The sequence below is a fragment of the Bos grunniens genome, chromosome 16 (assembly GCF_055505025.1).
Source record: "Bos grunniens cultivar Pamir isolate PY7600 chromosome 16, Bosgru_T2T1.0, whole genome shotgun sequence".
Taxonomy (NCBI): domain Eukaryota; kingdom Metazoa; phylum Chordata; class Mammalia; order Artiodactyla; family Bovidae; genus Bos; species Bos grunniens.
Genome location: NC_141180.1, coordinates 21781395 through 21795754, shown reverse-complemented (window position 1 = coordinate 21795754; position 14360 = coordinate 21781395). Strand labels below are relative to the sequence as shown.

Below are 14360 nucleotides of genomic sequence, written 5' to 3'. Positions count from 1 at the left end.
GGATAAAATATACGTGATCTGCTTCTCATCCCTTACTGTATGAAGCTGGTCTGTTTACATAACCTCTCTGGGCCTCAGTTTCTTCGCAGGGTTATGTCAATGCACATAAATCACTGGATAGTGTTCAACACGTAGGATATTCTCAGGAGACACAAACAATGCCTGGTACATAGTTATCACATGATACATATTAGCTGCTGTGAGGGTGTGTCTACTCTGAAAAGTGAAGAGAACTAATCTCCACTCACTAGGTCCACTGTAAACATATATATATATGTTTTCACTGGTCATAGCAAACATCCTCTTCCAACAACACAAGAGAAGACTCTACCCATGGACATCACCAGATGGTCAACACCGAAATCAGACTGATTATATTATTTGCAGCCAAAGGTGGAGAAGCTCTATACAGTCAGCAAAAACAAGACTGGGAGCTGATTGTGGCTCAGACCATGAACTCCTTATTGCCAAATTCAGACTGAAATCAGAGAAAGTAGGGAAAACCACTAGACCATTCAGGTATGACATAAATCAAATCCCTTACAATTAAATAGTGGAAATGAGAAATAGATTTAAGGGACTAGATCTGATAGAGTGCCTGATGAACTATGGATGGAGGTTCGTGATACGGTACAGGAGGCAGGGATCAAGACCATCCCCACAAAAAAGAAATGCAAAAAAGCAAAATGGCTGTCTGAGAAGGCCTTACAAATAGGTCTGAAAAGAAGAGAAGCAAAAGGCAAATAAGAAAAGGAAAGATATACCCATTTGAATGCAGAGTTCCAAAGAATAGCAAAGAGAGATAAGAAACCCTTCCTCAGTGATCAGTGCAAAGAAATAGAGGAAAACAATAGAATGGGAAAGATGAGTGATCTCTTCAAGAAACTTAGAGATACCAAGGGAACATTTAATGCAAAGATGGGCTCAATAAAGGACAGAAATGGTATGGACCTAACAGAAGCAGAAGATATTAAGAAGAGGGGGCAACAATACACTGAAGAACTGTACAAAAAAGATCTTCACGACCCAGATAATCACGATGGTGTGATCACTCACCTAGAGCCAGACATCCTGGAATGTGAAGTCAAGTGGGCCTTAGGAAGCATCACTATGAACAAAGCTAGTGGAGGTGATGGAATTCCAGTTGAGCTCTTTCAAATCCTGAAAGATGATGCTGTGAAAGTGCTGCACTCAATATGCCAGCAAATTTGGAAAACTCAGTAGTGGCCACAGGACTGGAAAAGATCAGTTTTCATTCCAATCTCAAAGAAAGGCAATGCCAAAGAATGCTCAAACTACCACACAATTGCACTCATCTCACACGCTAGTAAAGTAATGCTCAAAATTCTCCAAGCCAGGCTTCAACAATACATGAACTGTGAACTTCCAGATGTTCAAGCTGCTTTTAGAAAAGGCAGAGGAACAGAGATCAAATTGTCAACATCTGCTGGATGATTGAAAAAGTAAGAGAGTTCCAAAAAAACATTATTTCTGCTTTATTGACTATGCCAAAGCCTTTGACTCTGTGGATCACAACAAAGTGTGAAAAATTCTGAAAGAGATGGGAATACCAGACCACCTGACCTGCCTCTTGAGAAATCTGTATGCAGGTCAGGAAGCAACAGTTAGAACTGGACATGGAACACTGGACTGGTTCCAAATAGGAAAAGGAGTACGTCAAGGCTGTATATGGTCACTCTGCTTATTTAACTTATAAGCAGAGTACATCATAAGAAATTCTGGACTGGATGAAGTACAAGGTAGAATCAAGATTGCTGGGAGAAATATCAATAACCTCAGATATGCAGAGAACACCACCCTTATGGCAGAAAGTGGAGAACTAAAGAGCCTCCTGATGAAAGTTAAAGAGGAGAGTGAAAAAGTTGGCTTAAAGCTCAACAATCAGAAAACTAAGATCATGGCATCCAGTCCCATCCCTTCATGGCAAATAGATGGGGAAACAGTGGCAACAGTGGCAGACTTTACTTTTGGGGGCTCCAAAATCACTGCAGGTGGTGACTGCAGCCATGAAATTAAAAGACGCTTACTCCTTGGAAGAAAAGTTATGACCACCCTAGACAGCATATTCAAAAGCAGAGACATTACTTTACCAACAAAGGTCCATCTAGTCAAGGCTGTGGTTTTCCCTGTAGTCATGTATGGATGTGAGAATTGGACTGTAAAGAAAGCTCAGCACCAAAGTATTGATACTTTTGAACTGTGGTGTTGGAGAAGATTCTTGAGAGTCCCTTGGACTGCAAGGAGATCCAACCAGTCCATCCTAAAGGAAATTGATCCTGATTATTTATTGGAAGGACTGATGTTGAAGCTGAAACTCCAATACTTTGGCCACCTGATACAAAGAACTGACTCATTTGAAAAGACCCTGACGCTGGGAAAGACTGAAGGCAGAAGAAGGGGACTCCAAGGATGAGATGGTTGCATGGCATCACTGACTCAATGGACACAAGTTTGAGTAAACTCCGCGAGTTGGTGATGGACAGGAGGCCTGGCATGCTGCAGTCTATGGGGTTGCAAAGAGTCAGATACAACTGAGCGACTAAACTGAACTGATATATATACATATAGACACACACACACTTCTTATTACCATTACTGCCCCCATAAAATGACCTGCTTACCTCTATGGGTGAAATTCAGCCCCTCAGAAGCAGTATGTTGAAGTCCCAACCACACCCACTCATATCTCAGAATTTGACTTTATTTGGAAATAGTCACTGTAGATGTAATTAGTTAATAGGAGGTCATACCAGAGCAGAGTGGGTCCCAAATCCAACATGACTGATGTCCTTATACAAAGGGCAAATTTGGACACAGTCACAACCATGCATAGAGGGAAGACAATGTGAAGATGCTGGGAGAAGATGATATCAATGAGTCTAGGAAAGGGGCCTAGAATAGACGCTTGCTCACAGCCTCAGAAGAACTCCACCCTGTCAGCACCTTGACCTCAGAGTTTCAGCCTCCAGAACCATGGAGGACAAGTTCATATTGTTAAGCCACGCAGTTTGCGGTACTCTGCCGCCCTGGCAACCTAACACATATTCCTTAAGGGTAAGATGTGTGTAGTGTTTAACTCTTAGTGCCCAGCATCCAGCAGAGGGCCTGGTGCATACTAGGTGCTCAATAAACATGTATTAAGTGAGGGAATAAAGGAATAAATATCTAGTATGGTGGTTCACGGGCTTCCTTGGAGGCCCAGATGGTAAGGAATCCACCTGCAATGCAGGAGACGTGGGTTGGATACCTGATTTGCGAGGATTTTCTGGAGGAGGAAATGTCTACCCACTCTAGTATTCTTGCCTGAAAAATCCCATGGACAGAGGAGCCTGGCAGGCTATAGTCCATGGGGTCATAAAGAGTTGGAAATGACTGAGCAACTAACACACACACTCACACACACGCACAGGGTGCTCATATTGCCAGCAAGAAATGCCAGAGACCAGTTTAAGGCGTATAACCAAATAGCTGCTGTGGTGAAGATGTGGCTGACAGTCGGGGATCAATCAAATATGGGATTGGCTGCCTCTAACCAAGACACAAGCAAGTGCTTGACACTATGGTGAAGAGGAAGTCCCTGGAGGCGCCAGTTGTCAGGGGACACAGCTGTTTCCAAAAATCCTGTGGGGCTGTGTGCTGGACCTGAGGTCTGTGCCTGGGAGCAGGCCCCCTCCTCACACCGGGCTAGGAACAGGCCTCTGTCCCTCATGAGGGAAGCCGGCAAGAACAGGCAGCACCAGCATCCATGAAAAAGCCCATGGAGCCAAAGGATGTGCAAAGAGAGTCTCAGACAAGGGCAGTTCTAGAAGCCTGCCATACAGTCTCAGAGATGTGGGCTCACACCTGGGAAATGCCATGAGAATTGAAGGGCGGCTCAATTCTGAGTCCATTCACCTGGGAAAGGACAAAGGTGAGGACTCCCTCGCCCAGGAGGCATGGAAGATAAGGGCTAGGCTGGTGGGGGGGCCAAGACCCAAGTAGAGAGGAGGATGAGAAGGAGCTGCAAGTCAGGGTGAGTGGAGCAACAGGAGTTAAGATGATCATTCTCTAGAGCAAAGAAGATGGGAGAGAAAAGGATTTTCATAATTGAACTATTCTAATTGACTGCTGACTCCACACTGTTCAGATCCGCCAGGTAATCACTCAATCCTCCATCGTGTTTCATCTGTGGAGCTGGAGCAGCTCCTTGGAGGGGGAAAGGCAGGCTTACGAACTGATAGGAGAAATCACTCCTTGCAGGCCTTCGGTTCCTCTTGTTAAAAATGGTGCCAGGAAAATCATAATTAAAATAGGAATGTGGTGAATAACAAGCACCCTTTTCCTTGAATGTGAAATAGATTTTAACAACTACCTTAGCTAGAGAACCCAACACATTTGACCTTCCAATAAGGGTAAGCAGAGTTTTCTATCAGCATGAAATAGAAACTATAAATCAAATGTTTCATATCTAAAGTCCAAGCTGGCTCTAGTGAGTAAAATTCTACTCTCCAACAGTCTTATTTTTTTTTTCTTTTTACTGTCTGGCTATCACACTTCCTTGACTCTGGAACTATATGGATACTGTTTCTTCATCTTAAATCTGTGAAACTACCTTCAAGAGCAATAGTCTTGACTACTTGTGATATACTATCCAAGATAAAGAAGCTGGTCAGTAATAAATGCACCTTTGTGGGAGATTCTATCAAGCGGGAACAGTTGAGATGGAATCTTTGGGAGGGAGGAGGAAGGGAGACAGGAAGGGGATATGGTGTGGTGAAAGTGGGTTGCAGAGAGATTCTAGAGAAGGCAGCAGAGAGCAATGTGAGTGCAAATGCATTTTGGAGAAGGGTTGACATTGATAATCTAATTCTCCTGATTCAAGAACAATAAAAATTTTCCTTCCTGGAACCTACATTTTCCCTGATAGCCCCAAACTCCACAGGGGACCCAACAACATCCTTTGCTGAAGGAAAGCTTAGACCCTGAAGGAGCCACGCTGCCTCTAGAAGCCAGGTATCTTTTCTAGGATGCTTCTGCTAAGTAGGGAGCACTCAGAGCTATATGGCTGAGAGTCTGGTCCTACTGAAAGTACAAGCGGATCCTCCCTCGGCCGTTCAGTTCAGGGCAAGATGTATATGCTCCCGTGGTCGCAGACACACTCTCCAAACTCTCCAGAGGCCCCTAGAACTCTCCAGTGACTCTTTGATCATCTTAATGGGCTTGTTAGAGAGCGACAGTGAGAGTCCCGGAGTGCCGTGCAGCCGGCGCTGCTGTGGGAGCCGGGTCTCCAGAGAACGCTGCCGCCCTTGCAGGAGGCGTGGAGCCTTCCGCTGACCCAGCTCAGCACCTGCAAGGAGACCACCTCTGTGGTGGCCCATCCCCTCCCACACGCCCTCCCCTTGGTACCTAGTCTCAGGTTATAGGAAATCTCAAAATTACAGCACTGAAGCCACTGGGAGTTCAGTGCCTGTTCATTACCACAGCTTCCTTCCTCTCTGCAGCCGAGCTTCCAGCTTCCTCTCAGCCGCAGGTGGGGATGTCTTCACTCCAAGCTTAGAGAGATCTCTGGAAAATAACCCTGGCAACCTGAAGGGTGACGGACACTTCCACACTCCTTCAGGATAGACTTGTGGTTTTATGCCTCTGGTCAACCACACACCAAGGTTTCTGGCAGGTAGCACCCGCATTTCCCATCTACAGACGCCTTAGCCCCACGCTTCTCACCACTGAATTCTATGAAAATCACCTGGGGAGGATTTGAACAGATAATTGCCAACATCCAGGCTCCTCCCCCAGGGAGTCTGATTTGATTGTTCTGGGTTGAGGCCCAACCGGCAGCCACATGTTTCAAAAGCTCCCCACGTGATTCTAAGGCGCAGCCAGGATGAGTTACCAGATTGGCCTCTAGGCCCTCCCGGGGCTTCTTTGCAAGGATGGACAATGGAGCCAAGAGAATGCCCGAGAGAGGTGGTTTCACTTATCGCTTGATTTTCTGAATACTTCTCAGAGCGTAAACATAAATCTGGAATCTGAAGGTCATAGAAGTCATCCCCAATGTATGAACTAGAAATATAAACCATCTATTTGTTCAGATTGGACACATATTTGTTGAAGGCCTACTATGCCTTGCTGCTAAGTCACTTCAGTCGTGTCCAACTCTGTGCACCCCACCAGGCTCCGCCATCCCTGGGATTCTCCAGGCAAGAACACTGGAGTGGGTTGCCATTTCCTTCTCCAACACATGAAAGTGAAAAGTGAAAGTGAAGTCGCTCAGTCATGCCTGACTCTTAGCAACCCCGTGGACTACAGCCTACCAGGCTCCTCCATCCATGGGATTTTCCAGGCAAGAGGTATTAAGCCTTGCGGGGAACTAAAACAGAAGCACATGCATCAAACAGTTTCTCCATATACTTGGTTCTCCCTTCTGCCCCTTCATACTTGGAAACCTAATCTCCTGTTTTGAATTCATTCTCCCTCTCTCTTTCAACCTTTAGGTATAACATATATATAGGCTTATTTACTTATAAATCTCAGTTCATGCTTCTCAATGAATAGTAAACCTCCAACATATCCCTCAGGTTCATGTAATTGGAATAGGAGGAAACACCCACATCAAGAATGAACAAACCTCACGGACTCTTCTTTCAAGACTCTTCATCTCCTGATCAAATTTCTGTTATAATAGCCTAAGGATCTAATGGTAAATATTCAAGAAGCCCAAATCAAAGAACTTTTCTACTCTCTCTGCTCTATCCTTTCTAGTATTATGTTTTTACCAAGCTGTCAGGAAAAGCAAAACCATGAAACTCCCCAGATTCTTACATATGCCTGAAACCTTGAGGGCAAGGGAGGAAAATCCGGCTGCAGTTAACACTCTCATACCAGAGCCTAGAAGACCAAAGATCTAGGACCACAAGCGAGAGTGGCCCTCGTGCATCATTAGTCACTCTGCCTCTGCGCTTCTGCTCTCCACCGTCATCCCCGATTTCAATTCTGTCTATACTCGCCTTCCCCACTAGACTGTAGCTGAGCCAAAAGCTTCGACTTGTGCATCCCTGTCTTCCCATCCCCCAGTGGCTGTATATAATAATAGCTCACATGTACTGAGCACTTACTATGTGCCAGGCACTGTCCTAGATGCTTCCCATATACTATCTCATTTAATCTCCAACCTTCAATGGCAACCCACTCCAGTGTTCTTGCCTGGAGAATCCCAGGGACGGGGGAGCCTGGTGGGCTGCCATCTATGGGGTCGCACAGAGTCGGACACGACTGCAGCACTCTTTATTTATGTTTATGTGATTAATACTTTTACTATCCCATTATATAGAGGAAAAAGTGGAATTCAGACTTTAAGCAACTTGCTCACAGGTACACAGGACCTAGGAGGCAGAGGCTGGGTCACACCCAGGTCATCTAGCTGCAGATTCTCCTCTCTTAGCCACCACTATACCATGCGGAAGTTGGATAAATCAGCACAGTTGTTTCCAAGGTCTTTATTTAGAAGAGGCAGCTATAGTACTTAATAGATAGGCAACCTTGAGAAAATCACGGAGTCTAAATCTCAATTTCCTCCTAGAAAATGAGAGTAAAAGTAACACAAAGCTCATGGGGTTAGCGCGATGATGAAATTAGATATCATATATAAGGTGCTGAGCACAGTGTCAGGTACTTAGTAAATATTTTAAAAGCTAGATGCTGCTGCTTGCTGTTTGGTACCTTGGTCTCTGTCAGTAGAAACATCTCGCATTACTCCCCAATCTGAGTAGTATCATCTCTCCCTATAAGCATCATGGGCAGTAGCCACTGATTTTTTTATAACTTTATTTAGATATTATTCACATCCATTCATCTATTTAAAGTGTACAATTCAGTGGTTTTTAGTATATTCATAGAGCTGTACAACTATCATCACAATCAATTTTAAAGCCAATTTAGAATTTAGAAGCATTGAGAGGCAAACAGAATCAATTCCGGGGGATTTTTTTTCATCACCCAAAACTGAAACTCTGGAACCATTATAAGTCACTCTCCATTGCCCCCAAGCTCTCTCCCTACAACCACTGGCAATCACTAATCTATTTTCTCTACATTCGGGACATGTTGTATAAACAGAGTCATGCAATGTATGTGCCTTCATGACTGACTTCTTTTACTTAACGAAATGTGTTTAAGATTCATCCAGGCTCAGCCTACAGCAAAACTTCATTTCTTCTTATGGTCAAATAATATTTCATTATACAAGTGGAACACATTTTATTTATTCATTCACTAGTTGAAGAATATTTGGGTTGTTTCTACTTTTGGGCTGTTATGAATAATGCTTCTATGATCATTGGTGTATAAGTTTTTGTGTGGACACCACCCTTATGGCAGAAAGTGAAGAGGAACTAAAAAGCTTCTTGATGAAAGTGAAAGTGGAGAGTGAAAAAGTTGGCTTAAAGCTCAACATTCAGAAAACGAAGATCATGCCATCCAGTCCCATCACTTCATGGGAAATAGATGGGGAAACAGTGGAAACAGTGTCAGACTTTATTTTTGGGGGCTCCAAAATCACTGCAGATGGTGACTGCAGCCATGAAATTAAAAGACACTCCTTGGAAGGAAAGTTATGACCAACCTAGATAGCATATTGAAAAGCAGAGACATTACTTTGCCAACAAAGGTCTGTCTAGTCAAAGCTATGGTTTTTCCTGTGGTTTTCCTAGGTATGGATGTGAGAGTTGGACTGTGAAGAAAGCTGAGCGCCGAAGAATTGATGCTTTTGAACTGTGGTGTTGGAGAAGACTCTTGAGAGTCCCTTGGACTGCAAGGAGATCCAACCAGTCCATTCTGAAGGAGATCAGCCCTGGGATTTCTTTGGAAGGAATGATGCTAAAGCTGAAACTCCAGTACTTTGGCCCCCTCATGCGAAGAATTGACTCATTGGAAAAGACTCTGATGCTGGGAGGGATTGGGGGCAGAAGGAAAAGGGGACGACAGAGGATGAGATGGCTGGATGGCATCACCGACTCGATGCACATGAGTTTGGGTGAACTCCGGGAGTTGGTGATGGACAGGGAGGCCTGGCTTGCTGCGACTCATGGGGTCACAAAGAGTCGGACATGACTGAGTGACTGAACTGAACTGAACTGAATGTTGTTACTTCTCTTAGGGACACACTTATATATGAAATTGCTGGGTCATATGTTAACTCTGTCCTTGGAGTAGGAAAATGGCAACCCGTTCCAGTATTCTTGCCTGGAAAATTCCATGGACAGAGGAGCCTTGCAGGCTACAGTCCAAGGGGTTGCAAAGAGTTGGGCATGACTGAGCACACACACACAGTAACTCTTATGTTTAACCTTTTGAGGAACTGCCAGAATGTTTTCTAAAATGAACAGCCACTAATCTTGCACTTGCTTCTAGGTGACCTGAAATAAGTCACTTAACCTCAGTAAGCTTGAATTTCCTTATCTGTAAAATGAGGATATACCCCAGAAGAGATCTTGTAAGTACAGGGTCATCACTGCCTGACATCCAGTAGGTATTTAGCAAAAGGCAGGTATTCTGTTGTCCCTAGCAAATGGTTCCCTGCCTGCTCCTCCCTCTCCAGTTTGGATTCAAAATATAAAGCCTGTGCCATGGAAGGATTGAGTGCAGCCTAATGGAGGTGTTAGGTAGAGAAAATCAGAGTACAAAGTCATACCACCTCTCTGAATCACGCCCCAGGTTTCTAAAATAAAGAACAAATAAACAAATAGATGAATCTCAACTCGTGTGTGCATGTTCTCTTTGCTTCTATAAACTGGACTTCTGCCCAGAAACCACAAGTAAAGAAGAAATCAATAATCCAAGTTTTGTATGCTAATGTAATTTGGTGAAAAATGTACTACCTTGAGCTCAGTTAGAACATTCTCTAGATTGCTAGAGTTTCTTACAGGCCGCATCTCCAGAAAGACCTACAAAAATGAGATTTAGCAAAACCGTCGTCCACGTGGATCTGAGCGATGTAGAGACGTGTGAGCCCCAGTTCCATTGTGCTGAAGCCTTGATTAGCATTTCTGTTCCTGGCAGAAAGGACTGACAGTCAGTCAATCAGTCCCAAATAACAATAATATAGCTCTGCAAAAAAGCAACTTCCACTCTTAGGGGAGTTATTGTTATTCAGGGTAAAAAATATCCCCTGGGCAGATTCACTCCACTGCAGAAGTTGGTTTCAGTGTTACTTTGCAAAACCTGGGGGGAGAAAAAAAAGAAAACCAAAAAAAGTTGTACATGCAATATTTCACATTGTGAGTAGATTTGCTTTGGGGACAATAGGCAGGATGCTTGGAGAGACCCCTCCTAGCAAATGAGAAAATAGAGGGATTTCTATCTTTAACTGCAAAAATAGTAAGAGGAGAGACTTGAAGACTGAACACAAGTGAGGCTGCCCCATTGTTGCGGCTCCCCGTGGAGGTGGGGGTCACACACACGGGAGACGAAGCCACGGTCCCAGGCTTTCTTCCACCAGCCCCAGCTTCTGGCTCCCTCTGCAGTAATGTTAATTATAGGGTAAGAAAAACTAATCTTTTCTTTTTCTAAAGACATTAATCAAACCTATCAAAGAGGTACCAAAAAAAAGAAAAAAGAAAAAAGACAAACTTTCAACTAGGGATTGCAAAGAAAGATTTAAGAGAAAAAATAGGATTTGCTTATTATTAGCCCTGGGAAGGTTAAAAAGAAACATGATAATTAAGTAAAAGCCACTTGGGATGTTCTACATGCATTTTATACACACAAAAAAACCAAAAACCAGTTTATACTCAGTATAAAAACTGAGTATCATAACCTGCTTCTAAGCACCCACTTGTCACTGAGTAAAAAATATATGCCCGATAAATACGCTGACAGCTCTCAGATGTAATATTACTTGTTTTGAGGCTGAATTTTATATGAAGCAGGTGTGTCATTGAGCCCTTCAGTTACTAAAATGACCTCTTCCAGGAGTCCTAAGAGGCCTGGACCCCAGTAAACACCACCAGAAGGAACTGGGGAAGGAGATGGTTTGTCTGACCTCAGAGCCAGAAAACAAGCACAGTGACATTACTGAATGAAACCAGGGCATGGTGTGGGGTGGAGGAGGATTCTTCCTGAAATACTGTGGCTCTGGATCAAAAGAAAACAATGCAAATTTTAGCCTCTAAATGTAAAATGCTCTCTCTATCCTCCAGGGATTTGTTTAGGTTGTTCCCTCTGTCCTACCCCAGGCTAGCCTGCCATTCCTCCCGAGGTCCTCACACAGAAGCCGCTTCCTGTCGCGTGCATTCCCCAGCTCCCAAGGCTGAGTTATGTGACCCCATGAACTTGTGCAGCTCTCTATAATCACCTGTTCAGAGAAACTGCTTGTTTACTTCTCCAGCTGCCTGGCTTGCATGTAAGTCCCTAAAAGAAACAGAAAAGCCCCATCGTGTTCACAGGGTATACTCAGGGCCCATACAACGTGTGGCACATAGAAGGGCTCCATAACTTCACCAAAGTCTCTAGCTGAGTGAAAGAAATAGAGCATCTGAACCCAGAAGTGAGGCAAACCCTGAAACTGCCCACCAGCCAAGGTCAATCAAGTCAAGTACTGGGGGAGGGTGGGGCCTCAGAAGGACTGTCCTGGAGAAAACCATTCAAGGACGAGATAATACCCGCCTCCCACCTCCACCAGTCTTCCTTTTCAGAATCTGTGGCTTTTTCTTACTGTGTCTTAGAGCAAAGAAGCTTCTTGATTGTTACAGTTAAAAAGTCAAAAGTCCTTTGCAACTGTATTGTTATTACATGAGGAGCCTAGGTCCTGACTATAGATTAGTAGAACAAAGACAGGTGGACCTGAGTTTAAATTCCGACTTTGCTACCAACTAGGCAAAGAAGTAAATCACTTAATCTCTCTCTACCTCAGTTTTCTTCTCTGCAAAACAGTGATAATAACTGTGTTGCAGAATCATGGTGATTAGATTAAGTAATGAAAGGCATGTATTTGGCATTGTATTGAGGGCTATTTGTTAGTGATGGATGTGTGTGATGATGTGTTTCAGCAACTTTGAGAGGTAAGATTCCCAAATGTTTACTAAATTTGTTCCTGTTGTGTCAGGCATTATAAAGAAACATAGGCTATATTTCCTGCCTTCAGGGAGGTCATAGTGCACTGAATTCAACGGACCCAGGAGCAGCTGCAGCACAGAGAGGTTAAGACACATGCCCAAGGCTCCCATGTGGCAGACTCAGGATAAAAACACAAGTCTAGTGATGCCCAGACACTACTCTTTCCAATAGCTCACATTCCATGAGGAAGGGGAAAAGGCACATTTCTTTAGTGCTGTGCACCCTGCATGGAAGGTAAGTAAAAGAAAAAATAAAATAAAATAAAAATATTGTAGTCATTGGATGGGGTTTTAGTCGTTAAGGCTGCCATAACAATATACCACACATTGGGTGGATTGTAAACAACAGAAATTTATTTCTCACAGTTCTGAAGGCCGGGAAGTCCAAGATCAAGGTGCCAATAGTATCTGGTAAGAACCCAGTTCCTGGTTCACAGACATTGCCTTCTGGCTATGTCTCCACATGGCAGAGGGATGGGAAATCACTCTGGGATCTTCCATAGAAGAGCAGCAATCCCATTGAAGAGGGTTCTACCTTCAAGATCCCATCACCCACTAGGGCCCCATCTCTGAATACCATCAGTTTGAGGGTAAGGATTTCAACCTATGAATATTGAACAGAAACAAATATTCAATGCATAGCATATGATAAGTAGAGTGCTTCCTAGTACAGATGCATTAAGGATTTTTATCAAAAAAAAACAAAAGAAAGAGGTTTAGAAAAAAATTTCAAGAATTGTATTTAACAGTGTTGCCCCATGGGTTGCCCAGAGCAGAAAGTCTGGACCAGTGAAGGTCAAGGAGCTATTTTCAGCAGTAGAAGGAAATAGAGATAAGCTTACATTTTTTATTTAATCACAATGACTCTTCTTTCAAACAAACAAACAAAACACTACCTGTTGCAAAAACTCTTCCACACTCTGACTGAATAAAAATTATGTGTGAAGGGAGCAAAATTACCTATTAACATCCCCTCCCCATTCAACCTGCCACCCACCAAAAGACTAATCCTTATAATCGCAAGGTCCCCTGTTGAATATGTAGAGACAGGGTGCTCGGATATGGGTTTGGGGGAAATAAGTTACTCTGCATAAGAAAGGAAGAACTATTGAGAGGGGTCCTAGGAAAGTTCCCAGCCCACAGTCCTCTTCATAAATGCAGAGTCTACTTCTTAGGCATTGACTCGATGGTGCTCAGACAGGCTCCTTCCCTGTAGGTCACGATACACTAGGTGTCCTTGTGTGTTTTGTTTTTTAAACGAGGAAGCACACTTGGGAGATGAAACCATCACCTGTAAAGGCAATGGGGGAAATTTGTTTTTAGGGTGACAGAAGGCTGAGCTCAGAATGTGGCAGCAACGGGAAAGGAGACTAATACAATATGATCAAGAACGGGGCGAATTCAGTGAAGTCAGGAAGGCTACGCTAGGCATCCGGGAACTGTATAAGGGCAGAAAGACAAGTTGAGAAAGGACCCAAGAGAGGAAGAAGGGAGTTTTCTGGAGGAATAACAGGGTCAGGCAGGACCGGGCTTCTATCAGAATTTTACTAAAGGCAAAACGTGGGTGAAAGAAAGCCTGACCATAATCAGAAGATGGGAATTTTCATCCTAGCTCTGCTCCAAGCTTGCTGTTGGACCTTAGTTGGACAAGTCACCAAACCTCCTCAACTTCTGTCATTCCCTCACTTGGGCAATAGTTGCTTCACAGCAATGATGACTTAGTGCCACTGAAAGTGGCTTGAATGCCATGCCGGGATCTCAGGAGTGCGGCCTGGAGTGAGGCCTCCCAGTTGTTTCTCAACTACCATCTCCACTTTGTTGGAGGCCCCCACCCTCTGCAGGGGACGTGATCCTGCTAGGGAAATTTAATGGAGGTAGTCTTGTTGAGGCTTCAGAAGTAGGAGAGCAGGCCTTTCACTAACTTCTGACCCTAGCTGGACTGTGTGCCAGCCTGCAAGCACACCAATTGTTACCAGCAAGCCAAGCAGCACTTTAGATAAGAAACGGAGAGGGTCCTGGAATTTCTGGAGCCCCAAGGACCTGGTCAGTCTTTTGGGGTGTGGAAAATCTTATGATTCACAAGGTGAAACAGCACTGTAAAGGCTAAAGAAAAACCAGAGCTGCATTTTTTCATACAAACGGATGATGACATTCACAGCCTAAGGTTATAAGTGGGAGCCCCAAAACTGCAATGTGAAGTCTCACCTGTAAGTTGGATGTACCAACCAGGACCTCTTCCATTTGGGACTC

At 44.0% G+C, this 14360-nt stretch overlaps 1 long non-coding RNA gene across 10 annotated transcripts in view; it reads right to left on the bottom strand.

Moving 5' to 3' along the window:
* The window catches only part of LOC147356310 (uncharacterized), a 567448-nt gene that overhangs the window by 503558 nt on the left and 49530 nt on the right, over positions 1-14360 (bottom strand). For 2 of the 10 annotated variants that reach the window (XR_015142704.1, XR_015142707.1), the window contains exon 6: positions 7482-10218. The exons of 3 other annotated variants lie outside the window; for them this stretch is intronic. This is a non-coding gene — a long non-coding RNA (uncharacterized LOC147356310). Of the gene's footprint in view, positions 1-5478; positions 5795-7481; positions 10219-12442; positions 13402-14360 lie in introns of those variants that run through there. 5 more of the 10 variants (XR_015142706.1, XR_015142708.1, XR_015142702.1 and 2 more) reach the window with 3 other exon arrangements.